The 17,358-nt window shown below is 39.3% G+C and overlaps 1 non-coding gene across 1 annotated transcript; it reads right to left on the bottom strand.

The window, feature by feature from the left end:
- Positions 1–5,749: 5,749 nt before the first annotated feature.
- LOC128578677 (U6 spliceosomal RNA) lies at positions 5,750–5,857 on the bottom strand. Its single transcript, XR_008377817.1, has one exon. It is a non-coding gene; the product is annotated as a U6 spliceosomal RNA (small nuclear RNA).
- Between the last annotated feature and the right edge of the window lie 11,501 nt (positions 5,858–17,358).

Here is a 17,358-nt window from a genome sequence, read left to right as displayed (position 1 = left end):
GCTAAGAAGAGATGAAGCCTTGATTACAAACCAGCTTTCCTGTACTAGGTGCTCCAGAAATGTATGTTGAGCTAAACAAACAACAACAACAAAAAATACCACACAGAGCTCTAGTCATATTTGTGACCCTGACTTTATGTTCTGCTTAGTAGGATTAAACCATGAAGTGTTATGTTGTGGCTTACAAATATAGTGATTCTATTTCCTTCTAATAAAATAATTCTTTTTATTGCAGCATATCACTGATCACCAGTGCTGTTTATGCTGCTTTTCTTTGGGGAAACTTTTCTTTCTGTCCTTCTATGCTAAAAACAGACCTATAACAAGGATTATTGTCCTTATTTTAAATTAACAATCAGCAATGGATCTAACACATTATCAATATCTACAAAACAAACAACACTTGAATATGGGACAGTTTGTTTCCTTTTGCAGATCATGGCCACTAAGAGTGATCATGTATCCTCCTCTCTTCATCAGAGCCATCAGTGGTTCTAATTCCAACTTTTGCAAAGCAGTTGTGAATTAATACTGAGCTATCTGTGTGCCACGCAGCAGTTAGATTTCTCATCACCACAAGAATATGCTGTTTCTTTATATCTGTGATAGGAGCAATGCTTCTCATAATGTGCAAAAACTTCCAGCATTCAACTTTGGATTATTTTTTATATCTAAGTCTACTGGCTGCAGGTAGCTGTGGTTCTGGCAGGCAAAAAACTTTTTTTATAAAGGTCGCACGCTTGTTTAAATTAAAACTTCAGTAACTGTGTACAACTATCAGTAACAGAGTGTTCACAATCTGGTCAGCCATTTTTCTCTCTTGTTGAAAGAGCCATTCCCCTGAACAACCCACCAGATATCAATGCATTTTTGTTAATTTTATATACACATTATTGTGTATGTAAAGGGTTTTTTTTTTTTTTTTTTGCTATTTTTGGCCAGGGCTGGGTTTGAACCCACCACCTTTGGCATATGGGGCCAGCGCCCCACTCCTTTGAGCCACAGGTGCCACCCATGGATTTTTAAAATCCCTTTTTAAATGATTTTAGTTTCTTGTTTCTCTCAGCACTCTATCAAAGAAAGGCTGATGACTCATCTCTCGTAACATATTTATTTTTCTCCAGGACAATATTCTTCTATCAGAGTGCACTTCTGGCTTGGACACAGATTACAGAGGTGCATGCATTAGATATGCCCCATGCATGCACCTAATTCAGATTTGTCCTCCCATTTTCAAGAAGATCTTCAGCAAACAGAGTTATTGTAGATGCTTGACCTTTTAGATGAAGTGACATGATCTTGTGACAATGCTGTTGTCACCAGCCATTAAGACTTGACATTAACTCCCATCTTGAGAGCAATTTCATTAGCCTTTTCTAAAAACAAGTGAGCATCCAGATGTAAAAATACATGCTCTGGGCTCAGCGCCTGTGGCTCTGACTTGGCGCCTGTGGCTCTAACAACTAAGGCATCAGCCACATACACCTAAGCTGGTAGGTTCGAATCCAGCCCGGGTCCGCCAAACAACAATGACAGCTGCAACCAAAAAATAGCCGGGCATTGTGGCAGGCACCTGTAGTCCCAGCTACTTGGGAGGCTGAAGCAGGAGAATCGCTTAAGCCCAGGAGTTGGAGGTTGCTGTGAGCTGTGATGCCACAGCACTCTACCTGGGGCGACAGCTTGAGGCTCTGTCTCAAAAAAAAAAAAAATCATGCTCTGATTTGGGGAAATTATTTAATTGTTTTATTTTCTCATTCTGTTACCAATTTCACCTCCCTTGGCTGCTTGTCTTTTTATCTTTTCCTAATTTTTAAGAGACATATGGAATATTCTCAAGGAAATAGCAAATTCTAAGACCATTTTACTGTTTGGATTTTCTTTCTTATCCACCAACGTCTAGCTCTCAAGAAATTGAGAGCTTACAGGATTTAACACTACAACTAACACTTTGTATGGAGTGTAACGGAAAAGGTCTGCTTCACAGAAAATGAACATTCTAAAAAGGAAAAGACTAAAGGAAAGCTCAGGGAGGCAATTCATTTTCTTAAGTTAGGTAATGTCAACTTTCACAGGGGAAGGTTAATTATAATTTAATAGCCAAATCAAAAAATAAATGATACTATTGACTTTGAGATAGACACTGCTGCTATCAGATATTGAGTGATTAGATTTAAGACTTAAAAATGGTGGAATTGAGGCAAAGCACTGTTTTGAGAATATCTTCCCTTAAAATTGTGATGGAAAATTAAGAACACTTTCAGTTCAAAGTTTTAAGCACATAGTCAAGATATAGCCCATCTGTTGGCTCTCTTCTTTAATTTGATGTAAAGAATCCAAGGAAAGAGCCATACAGAAATTCAAAGCACAAAACTGGTGCTCCCATAAAAAGGATTGCCATTAGCTTTTTTACACCTTGGTTCATTTCTGGTTGTTAAGGATTCTGACTAAAAAGCATTTGGCATTGAACAAATTATTTATTGATGGAAGGGGTTGGAAATGTTTCTTTGTACATATAATCATCTTTGTCAACACTTTTATAATGAGAAAACAGCTGAAACACATTGCCAAATCTTCCACATTTTCCAACTCCTTTTTTTTTTTTAAATTTTATTTTGAGACAGAGTCTCACTATGTCACCCTCAGTAGAGTGTCATGGCATCACAGCTCACAGCAACCTCAAATTCTTGGGCTTAAGCAATTCTCTTGCCTCAGCCTCCCAAGTAGCTGGGACTACAGGTGCCCACCATAACACCTGGCTACTTTTTTTGTTGCAGTTGTCATTGTTGTAGCTGGTCAGGTTCGAACCTGCCAGCTTCAGTGTATGTGGCTGGCGCCCTACTGACTGAGTTATGGGCACCGCCCTCCAACTCTTTCTTGATGAGAATGGAGAAGCCCATATAAGTTATCCCTACATGTGCAGAGTCAGAAATATGTCTCCAAGTTATCCTCATATAGCAAGATGGCGATTTCCACCTTGGAACAAGCCACACATGTTCTCACCTTGGATTTTTTGCATCAGCTATTTACACTGCACTTAATGCAAAACCTCCAACTCCCTGTGCATGTCTTTCTTGTCATTCAAGTTCTGGTTTACAAGATGAATTTTTCCTGACTGCTGGTTTCTCTTTAGTCACTTTGCCACATGTTAACTCTGTGAATTTTCTGGTTTTATTTTCTTTACAAAATTATAATGATCAAAATAATTTTTGTTGCTTACTTGCTTATCATCTATCCTGTTAAAATATAGATTCCATATGGGCAAGAACCTTATTACTCTTGTTCACCAATCTTATCTCCTCAAGGTAGCACAGAACTTGTGCTCCATTATAGTTTGTTGAAATAATGCATACTAATGGCCAGGCATGGTGGCTCATGCCTGTAACCCTAGTACTCTGGGAGGCGGAGGCAGGCAGATTGCCTGAGCTCATGAGTTTGAGACCAGCCTGAGCCAGAGGGAGGCTTCATCTCTAAAACATAGCCAGGCATTGTGACAGGCACCTGTAGTCCCAGCTTCTTGGGAGGCTGAGGCAAGAGGATTGCTTAAGCCCAAAATTTTGAGGTTGCTGTGAGCTGTAACGCCACCACACTCTACCCAGGGAGACTGAGTGAGACTCTGACTCAAAAAACAAAAAATGCATACTAATGACAAGGGTAATGCTCTTCATTATGAAGCAGTATTATAAGGTAGATATCTATTTTTGCATTTGATCATTGCAGTAATAGTGTGAAGTAATTATTACCAACATCCCTGTTTTCCTGATGAGAAAACGGGTTTCAAGCCATACAGCACAGATACTGATAGGGGCCTGGAGTTTGCCTCCCACAGTCTTGGCTTCCTGACTCCACCCCTCTCAGAGCTATTTGCAGAGGCTCCTTAGAGGGAACACAAAGGTAAATGGGCAGAGTTAGTTGATGGGAGCAAATAGTCCTAGATGGATACATAATGTGTTTTATTCCATGCTCCTCTTCCATTTCTGTTCCTGGCTTCTCTACTGCATTGTCTAGATAGCGCACATTATGACATAGACGCCAGGATCTGAGGAAGAGAGCAAGGACACATTCCTTAGCAAAAAGGTTAGAAGACTGAGAGCAAATTCTGGCAAGGGTCAAAATCTTTCAAAATATACAACCAAGAACCTCTATAGAAATTCTCTGGGATGGCTTGGTGCCTGTAGCTCACTGGCTAGGGAGCCAGCAACAGACACCTGAGCTGGTGGGTTCAAACCCAGCCTAGGCCTGCTAAACAACAACAACAGCAACAACAAATAGCCAGGTGTTGTGGCAAGTGCCTCTAGTCCCAGCTACATGGGAGGATGAGGCAAGAGAATCGCTTAAGCCCAAGAGTTTGAGGTTGCTGTGAGCTGTGACACCACAGTACTCTACGGAGAGTGACATAGTGAGACTCTGAAGAAAGAAAAGAAAAGGGAAGGGAAGGGAAGGGAAAGGGAAAGGGAAAGGAAAAAGGAAAGGAAAAGAAAGAAAAGGAAAGAAATGCTACCGGGGCCTCAGAGCTGGAAGCAAGGCAGCAGGGACGGGGGGGACTGAGTAACAATAGCCACTCTGTGAAGGGTGAGCTGGAGGGATTGGGCAGGGCACCCACCCTGTTGTTCTCTTCACTCCTGCAGGGCGCAGACTCCAGGGCAGTTCCCTTTAAATACTGAACGTATCCCCTGAATACGAGGTGGTGAGTGTAGCCCAGGTTCGGTAAAGCATGGGAAGCAGACTAATGTTACAACCTTCTTCAAGAGGCAAGGGGACCTGCGAGGGGATGTAACAGTCAACAAGACTAGGTTGGCTTTGGTTTTCTCTTATCTCTTCCTCACCCCACTCGAGATTCACACAGAAAACTTCTCTGAAAGAAAGGAGACCATGGTTAAAATAATGGGGGAAAATCAGTTAGGAGTGCATCCCCACAGACTAATACACTAAGGCCCAGTGGAATTTAACTAAGTCACCTAGAGTTCAGGTTACGGAGCTGGGACCCTAGAACAGCTGCTTCCTGGGCCCTTCTTCTCCCCAGCACATCCCCAATATTTCTTTGCTTCCTACTACCGCCCTCAATTTTAAATCGAGTAGGAATGAGTAGGAATGTGTGAATCCACACATATCTCTGGCCTCAGGGGTTCCCTGTAAGGAAAAGAGCCAAACTTTCATTCAGGTAGCTCGCATGTAGAAGTAACGGTTTTCATTTACAATGTTTGAAAGCTGTCAGTCCATAGGTAACGAACGAAATAAAGGGATATGTTTTGTTTTGTTTCAATTAGTCCATCTTACTCCCTACTAAAAAGTAATTGCAGAGTGTTTTGGAGCTCTGTAAAAAAAGTGACAGAAATTAATTCACACAGATCGCTAGACTCACAAGATCATTAGGATACACTTTTGCTTAGGGCTGCATTGAAGATAACTATAACATCTTCACGCAGCTGTGCAGATCACTGACTTTGTTTAGAGATGAGAATACTTCTTGTAAGAAGACAGTAAATTTAGAAGTATAATGTAAAGTCATATACAAAAATTAAAGAGGGGTGTAAAGTAGATAAATATGCACGGTACAACAATAATTAATATGAGAGTTGGCCTTTTAAAAAAAATTTCAAAATATTAACAGGGTACAAATGTTTCTATTACATGGATACCTTTTATATTAATAGTGCTTAAGTGGGAGCTTTTAGTATGCCCATCACCTAAATAGACTTTATTGTACCCAATAGCTATATATATATATATATATGTGTGTGTGTGTGTATATATATATATGGAACACTTCATGAATTTGCATGTCATCCTTGAGCAGGGGCCATGCTAATCTTCTCTGTTATCGTTCCAATTTTAGTATATGTGCTGCTGAAGCAAGCACCCCAATAGCTATAATTTTACCCCCTCCCCTTGCTTCCTGTCCCCAGAGATATTTTATGAGCAAAGTAGGCAGAGAAAGGAAAACAAATTAACATTTTATTTACTGAACATTATTTGTTTAGTTTCTCCTATATCCAAGGTTCTAATACAATAGTGCACAAAACCAAGTTCCTCACCTCTGGCAGACTGCATTTACATTTTCTGAGTTGCTGTGTTGTGAGACAAGGTTTTTACAATCTGTCTTACATTCTGATGTGTGTGTGTGTGTCTTGTTTGTTTTTTTAGATGGGGTCTTGCTCTGTTTTGGAATGCTGGAATGCTGTGATCATAGCTCACTTCAGCCTTACACAGCTTTAAATTGGGCTCCAGCACTCCTCCAACTTCAAGCTCCAGAGTGGCTGGATTTACAGATGGTACTACTGTGTCTGGCTGGCTGACTGACTGACTTATTTTTGACTAATTATGTTATTTTTAATTAATTTATTTATTCTCTCCTTCCTTTCCCTTTCATTCATTCTTTCTTCCTTGAGATGGAGCTCTCGCTATTTTGCCCAGTCTGGTCCTAAACTCCTGAGTTCAAGCCATCTTCCTGCCTCAGTCCCCCAAAGTGCTGGGATTATAGGTGTGAGCCACTGCACCTCACCTTTTATTTTTTTTAAATATGCATGGTCTTGATTAATATTCCAACAATCCTAAGTGGTATCCTCTTGAGGTCCATTTCTTGAAATTTCAGCAACAGCTAGAATTTTATAAATAATCCACACATATCTCCATAAAGTAGATATATGTAAGGATATAGTAAACAATGGTAAAAAAAAAAAAGTTAGGTTTAAAGAGGTTAAGTATCTCAATAGCAGAGCTGAAATTCAAATCTAATGTCTATTTTGACTCCAAAGTACCCTTTGTACAATGTCGCTTCCTCTGGCCAAGCCCAAACTGACTTCACAGCTGAACTGTACCATAAAGTATGAGTGAGGCAGAGATGTAATAGGGAAGTGGTACTGCTGATGTAATACATTCCAGAAAAGGGATCTCTTTTTTTTTTTTTTCAGTCATTAAGGTAACATGATTCAGTTGTTCAGACATATTGAGAGAATTATTCATATAATTTTAGCCTAACAAATTAGAAAGGCCAACATTCTAGGAATATGTTTGTCAGAACCTTCTCTACTTGCAATTAAACAGAGTAGTTTTATTCAATAAACTTTTACTGAGGTATCATGTGCCAGGAAATAAGCTAAGTACTAGAGATACATGCTCTCAAGGAACTCTAATAATATACATAATTGATTTATTACATATACGGTAAAGTGGAAAACCTGCCAATGGGAGGCATCTAATTCTATTTCCTTCTGCATTCTAGATTTTCTCAATCTTATCTTTCAATTCACAAATTTACTCTTTAGTTATTTCCATTATCTCATCTATCTTGGTCTTTATTTTTATCTTTGTTTTTAATGTGATCTTTTCATTTGGTTCTTTTTATATTGTCTTATCCTTGTGTCATATTGCCAACATCTTCTCTTGTGTGTTATATGTTTATTATGTTTGTTTTATTTAAATTCTTGGTGTACCCATTTCAATAGTTATGCTTCTAGTGGAATCTGCAATCTATTTTTCCTCTTGAAATACCTGTGCCTCCTATACATGTATATTATTAGCATGTGATCCCGTATTTTATCTAGGATACTTGAGAATGACCAAAGCCTAGACCTGCATCAGCTACAAAGAGATGGACAACTATGAGGGAGTAGTATGAACTCTAGGGTGGAGATCAATAGACACCAGAAATCAAATTAATTATTCTTTACCCAATAAGACAACTTCTCAAGTCAAAGTTTTATCTTTACCCTTCCTAGGAAGAAGCTATAGGAAAAGGTACACCTAATATTGTCATATACCAGCTTTGGGGTTTTAAAGAGGGAGGATTGTATTGGAGAAGTAATTACGAGGCTTATAAAATTCTCACCTGTTTTCCTCTACTTATTTTTGCAGGAATTCTGTGCTTCCTTGATTTTACTTTCAAGAAAAGTCTGAGTTATTTATTTTAAATACCACTATGCAATGTTTGTCAAAACTTGTCATTTTAAACCAAAGCAGAGAACATATTCTCAGAGCTAGAGGGCCAGCTTGTCATTTTCCCCAGCTTCCCTACCCCAATAGAGGAAGGGGGAATCTTTTCAATTATAATGAAGGAAATCTACAACAGCCTTCTAGGAATTATAGCACTTGTTAAATTAAAAAAAAAAGTAATATTTTTTCTGGCCTCATTGGTAGGTTTATATATGTTAAAGCAGGCATAGAGTGGAGTTTGGGAGTAGATATTTAGGGATTTCTAAGAAAACTGCTCACCTGTGGACCAATAAATTGTGGTTAGAGATGTGAGAGAGTGTGGTTGAAGTAAGAAGGTCAGTTCCAAGAAGTAAAGTACTTTTTAAAGTACAAGCAGACAATAGTGAATTCTAAAAGTATGAATAATTGTTTCGTTTTCTCAGTATTTTAAGTTGTACTTGTTTTACTTGTTTTATTACATTGAAAAGGACATGTCATATTGGTAAAGGTCATCTTTGTCTTATTTCTTTGAATGACTATTGGTTACATATACACAGTCTGTATCATGTTAAGGAAATTTTTATTTTTATTTTTTTGTAGAGACAGAGTCTCTGTTTATCACCCTTGTTAGAGTGCCATGGCATCACACAGCTCACAGCAACCTCCAACTCCTGGGCTTAGGTGATTCTCTTGCCTCCGCCACCTGAGTAGCTGGGACTACAAGCGCCCTCCACAACACCCGGCTATTTTTTTGTTGCAGTTTGGCCGGGGCCAGGTTTGAACCTGCCACCCTCAGTATATGGAGCCGGCGCCCTACCCACTAGGCCACAGGCACCACCCAGAAATATTTTACTGTTGTTTCCTGAGGTTTTTTACAAAAATTAGTGATGGTTGATTTCTCAAATAACTTTTGGCTATCTTTGATGATAAAGAAATATTTAAAACTCTTTGATGTAATTATTTATAGTCTAGATTTCCTGGTGTTATAATAATTATTCTTTTATTCTTTTTTTTGATATTGTAATTGTTTTATCACCATATATGTGTTACTTTTAAACATTTCAATTTTCTAAGATTTGCAGAATAGTTGCAAAGATAATAATTATTCTTTTATTCTTGATGTAAATTTTGCTTGGTTATGATGTGCAGGGTGTCCTAAAGCTCACCCATACATAGGGAAAATGGTAAATTATACCTAAATGTACCACTATTTAACAAATATTCAGTACAAAATTTTGCAAAGAGGGGGCCAACATGTAGAGAATACTTTGTAAATATTTTATAAAATTTTGTAATGAATAGTTGGTAAATAAAGGTACATTTAGCTACAATTTACCATTTTCCTTTGTATGGCATCTTTATAGGCAGCCTTTGGGACATTCTGTATTATTCAGTTTGCTAGCATTTTTTAAAGGGTGTTAGTCTAAAGTAATTCTATTCTGTAACTTTATAATATCTGAGGTTTGGGGGATTTTGTATTCATTTTATAGAAAGAATCAGGAGGCTATTCATCAGTTTAAGTGTTCTGGAATCATTAAAATATTATTAATTCATTTTGGTTAAAGATTTAAATCTAAGAATGAAATGATAAAAACTCTAGAAGAAAGTGTGAGAAAAACTCCTAAAGATATCAGCCTTGGGAAAGAATTTAGGAGGAACATCCCATTGGCAATTGCAGCAACAACAAAAATAAATAAACGGCACTTGATCAAGTTAAAATGTTTCTGCACAGCTAAGAACACAATCAGTAAAGGAAACCTTCAGAATGGGAGAAGATATTCACATGTTACAAATCTGAAAAAGGGATAATAACCAGAATCCACAAAGAACTCAAGCAAATCAATAAGAAAAGAGCAAACAACACTATTAATCAACAGCCCTATTAGGCAAAACACGTGAACAGAATATTTTCTCAATAGGACAGAAGAATGACCAACAAACACATGAACAAATGCTCATCATCCCTAATCATCAGAAGAATGCAAATCAAAACCACTTTGAGATATCACCTAGCCCCAGTGAGAATAACCCATATCACAAGGTCCCAAAGCTACAGATGCCAGTGTGGGTGTGGAGAGAAGGGAACACTTTTGCACTGTTGTTAGGATTGAAATTAATACAGCCTTTTTGGAAAGAATTGTGAATAATCCTCACAGAGTTAAAAGTAGACCTTCCATTTGATCCTGCGATCCCATTTATGTAAGTGGTGAGAAGTGCAGGTTTAGTTCAGTCTTTTTACCTGTGGCTAACCAGTTATCCCTGCACCACTTATTAAATTGGGATTCTTTTCCCCAGTGTATGCTTTTGTTTGGTTTGCTAAAGATCAGATGGTGATATGAGGCTGGTTTCAACTCTAGGTTCTGTTCCATAGATATGTGCCTCTATTTCTATGCCAGTAGCATGCTGTTTTGGTCACTATAGACTTGTAGTATAATCTGAAGTCTGGTAACATGATGCCTCCAGATTTACTTTTATTTTATAGAATTTTATTGGCTATTTTGTGTTTTTTTTTTCTGGTTCTGTACAAATCAAAGAGCTATTTATTCAAGTTCTTCCAAGTATGACAGTTTCGTGCTCTTCTAGTTTTTTGGATGTGTTTGGTGCAATAAATTTATGTCTTACGATTGCTTTTGTAGTATCCTACAGGTTTGATAGCTTGTAGCTTTACTGTCATTTTGTTCAAGGAATTTAATGATTTACTTATTTAATCTCCTCCTTGATCCAGCTTTCATTCAGCAAAAGGCCAGACATAGTGCCCCACACCAGCAATCTTATGAGTCTTGGAGGCCAGTATGGCAGGATCACCTGAAGTCAAGAGCTTGAGACAACCCATCCTGAGCAAGAGTGAGATTCTGCATCTACCAAAAATAGGAAAAATCAGCCAAGCACTGTGTTGGAAACCAGTTCTCCCAGAAACTTGGGGGGCTGAGGCAGGAGACATATCCTAACACAGGTGTTCAAAGCCACTGTGAGCCATGCTAATGCCAAGGCACTGCAGCCCAGGCTACCAAACATTTCTCTGTCAAGAAAAATAAAATAGGCTTGGCAACTGTAACACAGTGGTTATGGAGCCAGCCTCATACACTGAGGGTGGCGGGTTTGAACCCAGCCCGAGCCAGCTAAAACAACTGCAACAAAACAATAGCCAGGTTTTGGGGCAGGCACCTGTAGTCTCAGCTACTTGGGAGGGTGAGGCAAGAGAATTGCTTAAGCCCAAGAGTTTGAGGTTGCTGTGAGCTGTGACACCATTACACTAAAAAAAAAAAAAAAAAGGAAAGAAAGAAAAGAAAAAGAAAAAATAAAGAAAAAGAAAATAAAAATTTAAATACTTAAAATATTAAAAGTAAAATAGAGTATCTATATATCTCTATATATCTGAGGTTAATATGGTCTTCTTTAGTCCTCTGCATGAAATAACAAAAGGGAATAAAGAAAAAAATATATATTAATTATAATTACTATAAAAAATTCTGCATGAACATGAGGTGGTGGTACAGTATTAGGATGAGAAAAAGAAAAAAAAAAAAAAGAGAAAAAATTGTGCAGACATGAGGTGGCACTCCAAGAATAGAAAAGACTAACTGTATCTGCTTCTGGATGAGAAGGGGCCAGGAAGTTACTACCTGGTTGCCCTGCAGACCTGGTCCTGTTTTGCTGATTTTACTGACTTTATTCTGGTTGTGGAGGCTGCACCAGAGTGGAATCCCTGGAGCAGTGGTGGAGCTACAGTTCTGAGGCTCCGGCCAAACTTTCCTGGGACATGTCTCTGCCCTAAAAACAGCATTTGGTGGTCATAGGGGGGCTGTGCAGAGGTGGGGCCTCCTCTAACTAAGCCTTGACTCCATCTCTGTGAGGTCAGCTCAGGGACGTCTATCTCAGCCATGTAGGCATGGTTCAAGCCAGTGGCACCCTGGGACCCTGTAGATTGGCTGGAAACTGGGCTCATGGATATTAGCTATTGGGGGCCTAATGCAGCCCTGCATGACCCTTCCCCCTCCTCCTCCTCCTACTTTTCCCTCCTCTTCCTCTCCTCCTAGAACAAAAGGCTTAAATAGCTCCAACCCCAGAGTCTCACCAGAAAGAGCCTAGGCCCCTAGACCCTTCCAGCAAGCTATTGAATCTTCCTTGCCCTGTGTCCAGTATAAAAATAAGCCTACAACCACCCTCAGTGCAGATACCATCTTTGCCCAGGCAAGTCTCTGTTCCCTTTCTTTAAACTTGGCTTGAACCTCTTCTGGTCTCATCTCTGGGTACACTGCCAAGTTCCTTTTATCTGGTGCCAGAAACCCAGGACTGGTGGCTGGCTGGTGGCCCAGCCCAGCCACCCAAGTTTCCTCAGAACTTGGTCCTGATGTTGATCAGACCCAACTCCACTGACCTGGCTGTTAGAGAATTCTAGAGGATTTTGTCCCAACTGACATTTAAGGTTGAATAAAGTCCTTCAAGTTCAAACAGAACTTCCTTTAGCATTCTCCATGCCTCTATGTTATCATGTCCACTCTACTTCTTCACTTTCACCTGACCAGGAGTTTTGCTTTTGTTCCAGTCCCAGTGCTTGGCCTTGGTTTGGGCTTCTGGCCCCCAGGGGGCCATGAGTTTCTGAGAGGAATAGGGGATTCCTGACCTTTCAGAGAAACTCTTTTTCTTCATTATCTTGTGTTTTAAGGAACAGGGTTTGCTCGCTTCTCCACCCAGTTAGGGGAAGGACATCTGAGACCTGGAGCAGGCACGTCTACCCCCTCAGTGGAAACACACCTGGGATGTCTCCTTCAACTATATAAAAATGTAGGCCTCAAAGAGGAGAGTCAGCCAAAATGCCCCATATTTTATTGCAACATGGCTTGGCATCAAAACAAACTGGATAATGGGTCTACATGGCCTGAGAATGGAACCTTTGAATTCAATATCTTAAAGACTTAAATAATTTCCTCCAAAGAAATGGCATAAAGTTCCCTATATTCAGGCCTTTCTCTCTCTCTGCTTTTCCCCTTCCCTATGCAAATCATGCTCAATCCACCATATACTCATCACTCATATCCCTCTCCCTCTATCTTCTCCTGATTTTATTCCCTATCTTCCCTCCATAGATTCCTTTCACTTCACCGACCACCAAACTCCTACTGCTCCTCCACCTCCTAACCCACACCTAGAGCCTCACAAAAACCCTGCCTCACACCCCACCAATCCCCTCACACTCCTATGTTGCCAGCTTCTCACCAACTTCCTCCCCCATGTGCTGGCTTCTTCTATTGCCAACTTCCACCATTTCCAGCTTCCCCCCACACTAGCTGCCCACCACAGCCTCCCACCCCACTCACCTGCAGCTTCCAGCTTCCATGACCATCAACTTCCTTCTTCCCCCTACCAACTTGCCTTGACCAAACACCTCCCCAGTCATTGGCTCTACCCACCTGCCTACCTCCCCAATCACTATCTCCCCCTAGCTATATACTCTCTTCTGTTCCACATACAAGTTCTCCCTCTGAGATATTTCAGAGATCAAAAGTCATAATAAATCTCTCATAGCCAGGATGAAAATTTAGCCTTTTTTCCTGTTCAAAGCCTTTACAACTCTACCAATTTAGATCTTAATACCAGACAGAAGCAAAGTACTTCATCTCTCAGTCCACCCCATCCCTCAGTCAGCCCCAATATTTGGCATAAACTCCAAAACTTAAAAGACGTCTCAGGCCCCAGAAGTGAAACTTTTACACCTGGCCTTCATGGTATTTTAATAGAGATGGTGAGAATATAGAGAAAAAGAGAAAATGGGACTGACAACAGTCCCAAAGACAAAAAAGTTTGTTTGTTTGTTTTTTTTTTAATTAAATCATAGCTTCATTTCTTGGTTTTCAATTCGATTCCAAGTGTCTATGTCTCTGTTTTTGTGCCAGTACCATGCTGTCTTGAGCACTATGGCTTTGTAGTACAGACTAAAATCTGGTATGCTGATGCCCCCAGCTTTATTTTTGTTACAGAGAACTGCCTTAGCTATACGGGGTTTTTTCCGGTTCCATACAAAACGCAGAATCATTTTTTCCAAATCTTGAAAGTACAATGTTGGTATTTTGATAGGAATGGCATTGAATAGGTAGATTGCTTTGGGAAGTATAGACATTTTAACAATGTTGATTCTTCCCATCCATGAGCATGGTATGTTCTTCCATTTGTTAATATCCTCTGCTATTTCCTTTCTGAGGATTTCATAGTTTTCTTTATAGAGGTCCTTCACCTCCTTCGTTAGGTATACTCCTAGGTATTTCATTTTCTTTGAAACTATGGTGAAGGGAGTTGTGTCCTTAATTAGCTTCTCATCTTGACTGTTATTGGTGTACACAAAGGCTACTGACTTGTGGACATTGATTTTATATCCTGAAACATTACTGTATTTTTTGATGACTTCTAGGAGTCTTGTGGTTGAGTCTTTGGGGTTCTCTAAGTATAAGATCATGTCGTCAGCAAAGAGGGAGAGTTTGACCTCCTCTGCTCCCATTTGGATTCCCTTTATTTCCTTGTCTTGCCTAATTGTATTGGCTAGAACTTCCAGCACTATGTTGAATAGTAAAGGTGACAGAGGACAACCTTGTCTGGTTCCAGTTCTAAGAGGAAAAGCTTTCAGTTTTACTCCATTTAGTAAAATGTTGGCTGTGGGTTTGTCATAGATAGCTTCAATCAGTTTTAGAAATGTGCCACCTATGCCTATACTCTTCAGTGTTCTAATTAGAAAAGGATGCTGGATTTTATCAAATGCTTTTTCTGCATCTATTGAGAGGATCATGTGATCTTTATTTTTGCCTCTGTTAATATGGTGGATAACTTTTATAGACTTGCGTATGTTAAACCAGCCTTGCATCCCTGGGATGAAACCTACTTGATCATGATGAATGACTTTTTTGATGATAAGCTGTAATCTATTGGCTAGGATTTTGTTGAGAATCATAAGGACACTTGTACTAGACTGTTTATTGCAGCTCAATTTACAATCGCCAAAATGTGGAAACAGCCTAAATGCCCACCAACCCAGGAATGGATTAACAAGCTGTGGTATATGTATACCATGGAATACTATTCAGCCATTAAAAAAAATGGAGACTTTACATCCTTCGTATTAACCTGGATGGACGTGGAAGACATTATTCTTAGTAAAGCATCACAAGAATGGAGAAGCATGAATCCTATGTACTCAATTTTGATATGAGGACAATTAATGACAATTATGGTTATGGGGGGGAACAGAAAGAGGGATGGAGGGAGGTGGGTGGGGCCTTGGTGTGTGTTACACTTTATGGGGGCAAGACATGATTGCAAGAGGGACTTTACCTAACAATTGCAATCAGTGTAACCTGGCTTATTGTACCCTCAATGAATCCCCAACAATAAAAAAAAAAACACACACAAAAATTAAATCATAGCTATGTACGTTAATGCAATTATGGGGTACAATGTGCTGGTTTTACATACAATTTCAAATACTTTCATGAAACTGGTTAACATAGGCTTCTGTTTTTTAAATAATGGCTGCCATTTTAAATCTAGAGATAGTTATTCAAGGCTCAGGCAAAAAGACCATGCCCTTCTATAAGATTGAAATCCTTCTTCCACTATGACTATAGGTCCTTGAAGTAAAATTCCTTTAGAAACATTCTCTACTACTGTTTTGCATCTAGGTCTCTACCCCAGGACCTAGATGCAAAACAAAAAGACACTAGAAGTGAGAATGCATTCTCCTTAGAAGAGGAAACTACCTCCTCCTTCTGGAACCAGTGGTCTCCTAAGTTGACATGGAGACCCACAAAAACTGCTCCATACCCATGGACCCACAAAAACTGCTTATGTCTAACTGACATATTGGACTTCAAAATGGACTCAACTTTATCACATTGGGATGGCCTTAGGTAACAAATTTCAGACAAATGTAAGCAAATTGATTCTAGTAAATACCAGCACCATGTCCTCTGCTCTTTCTAAATTTTAGAGGCCTCTATTTCTCTCTCCTATCTCCATCATTAAAATACAACACCCCCCCCATATACTCCACAGTTTCTCAGTTCACTAGGAGGTAAAGTTTCCTTGCTCATCCTTTATTACTTTCCAGTTATCTTCTCCACTAAAAAGACCTTAGAACTTCCTTTCTCTAACTTCCAAAAAGCTGCAACTTCTTCCTTAATATACCTTAACTTTGCAAACTATAAACTTTCTGCCTTGTTTTACCTAAAAGTATCTACTCCTATACATCTATATGTTTGCATGTTTGTATATGTCATGTTTATATATTTCACTATCAATGTAAAAGTGCTTTAATTAACTTAAACAAAAAGTAAGCACTTAAATCAATTGTTTTGTCAAGAACCTTTTAGTTCATATGACCAGTCACACTATAAAATTAGTTTTATCTTTAATAAAACAAAATAATTTAGTTTTCCCCTTTAGAACAAAATCTCTTTTCCATCTGTAATCATGACAGCTGTAAAATCTTTACCATACAGACTGTATTACTTTAAGGCTTCTTAAACAAAATTTATAATCAGCTATGGTTCAAGATTTACTTCTTTGATTTGTATTTCTCTTATAATTAGGGATTTTGAGCTTCTACATCTTTTGTATTAATTTGGATGGAGTTGAAATACATTCTTCTTCATAAAGCATCACAAGAATTGGATCCTAGCAAGAATCCAATTTACTCAATTCTGATATGAGGACAATTGATATTAGTACATGGTGGGGAAAGGAGACTGGGGGAGTAGAGAGAGGGAAGGAGGTGCTTACATTCTTTACAAAGAGCATGGGGGTGTGGGGCCATGGTGTGTAACACACCTCTTGGAGTAACCTGGCTCTTTGTACCCTCAATGATTCCCCAACAATAAAATAAAAAATTACTTCTTTGAAAATGTTATGGAAAGAACTTTCATTAGCCAGCTGAATGCATCAGGGGTTCCCACTCCTCTCCTATGGCTCTCTGGAGGTGGCAAAACTGTTTAGAGTTTCCTTTAAACAAATTTTAACATCTTACTGGTTCCCTGATTAAATAATAAGCTAAATAAAATCTTTGATATATATAGATTTTATATTTGTATGAATCATGATTTATCCTTTTGAAAATCATACATTAACTGTTGCAACCCCCATGGCCCTGGTCTCGATTGCCGCAGGAAGGAACCAGGCCTGACATGGATTAGAAATACAAGCTTGCAGAGGGCGGGCTAACCTTGATGGCAGGGTAGCCCCGAGCAACCTCCGCAGTAGCCTTTTATTGAGGCGGTACATGACAGGTGAGGGGAGTATTGGACAATGACTGCATTCCTAAGGATCGCCATGGGCTCGGGCTGTTTCTCCATGGGCTTGGGCTCTTTCTCCACAACGAACACCTGCAGATGAATTGCCCAAGGGTCTGCCCCCGAGCTGCAAATCATCTTGCTCAGAGATCGTCTGGCTCTTGGTGTCCTCTACAAT

Source organism: Nycticebus coucang, chromosome X (genome assembly GCF_027406575.1).
Source record: "Nycticebus coucang isolate mNycCou1 chromosome X, mNycCou1.pri, whole genome shotgun sequence".
In the NCBI taxonomy this organism is placed as follows: domain Eukaryota; kingdom Metazoa; phylum Chordata; class Mammalia; order Primates; family Lorisidae; genus Nycticebus; species Nycticebus coucang.
Note: the sequence above shows the minus strand (reverse complement) of the source record. Positions and strands in the feature narration are given on the sequence as shown.